Genomic DNA, 321 nt, shown 5'->3' on the forward strand with positions numbered 1-321 from the left:
TGCTTGCATGGCTTTTGCTTTACTTATTAAACTGTCTTTATCTCAACCCACAAGTTTTCTCACTTTTACTCTTCCAATTCTCTCCCCCATCCGACCCGGGGGGAGTGAGTGAGCAGCTGTGTGGGGCTTATTTGCTGGCTGGGGCTAAACCATAACAGCAACCTATTCCAGTATCTCACCACCCTAATTGTAAAAAAAAAAAATTCTTCCTTATGTTCAATCTAAACCTACCCTCTTTTAATTTAAAATGGTTGCCCCTTGTCCTGTCACTACAGGCCCTGGTAGAAAGTCTGTCCCCCTCTTTCTTGTAAGACCCTTTTA

At 43.0% G+C, this 321-nt stretch overlaps 1 protein-coding gene across 1 annotated transcript in view; it reads right to left on the reverse strand.

Moving 5' to 3' along the window:
- The window catches only part of IPO5 (importin 5), a gene marked incomplete at its 3' end in the record, with an annotated part of 32,512 nt that overhangs the window by 1,755 nt on the left and 30,436 nt on the right, over window positions 1-321 (reverse strand). The window lies entirely within an intron of this gene.

This window comes from Fulmarus glacialis, unplaced genomic scaffold, assembly GCF_000690835.1.
Source record: "Fulmarus glacialis isolate BGI_N327 unplaced genomic scaffold, ASM69083v1 scaffold10551, whole genome shotgun sequence".
NCBI classification, from domain to species: domain Eukaryota; kingdom Metazoa; phylum Chordata; class Aves; order Procellariiformes; family Procellariidae; genus Fulmarus; species Fulmarus glacialis.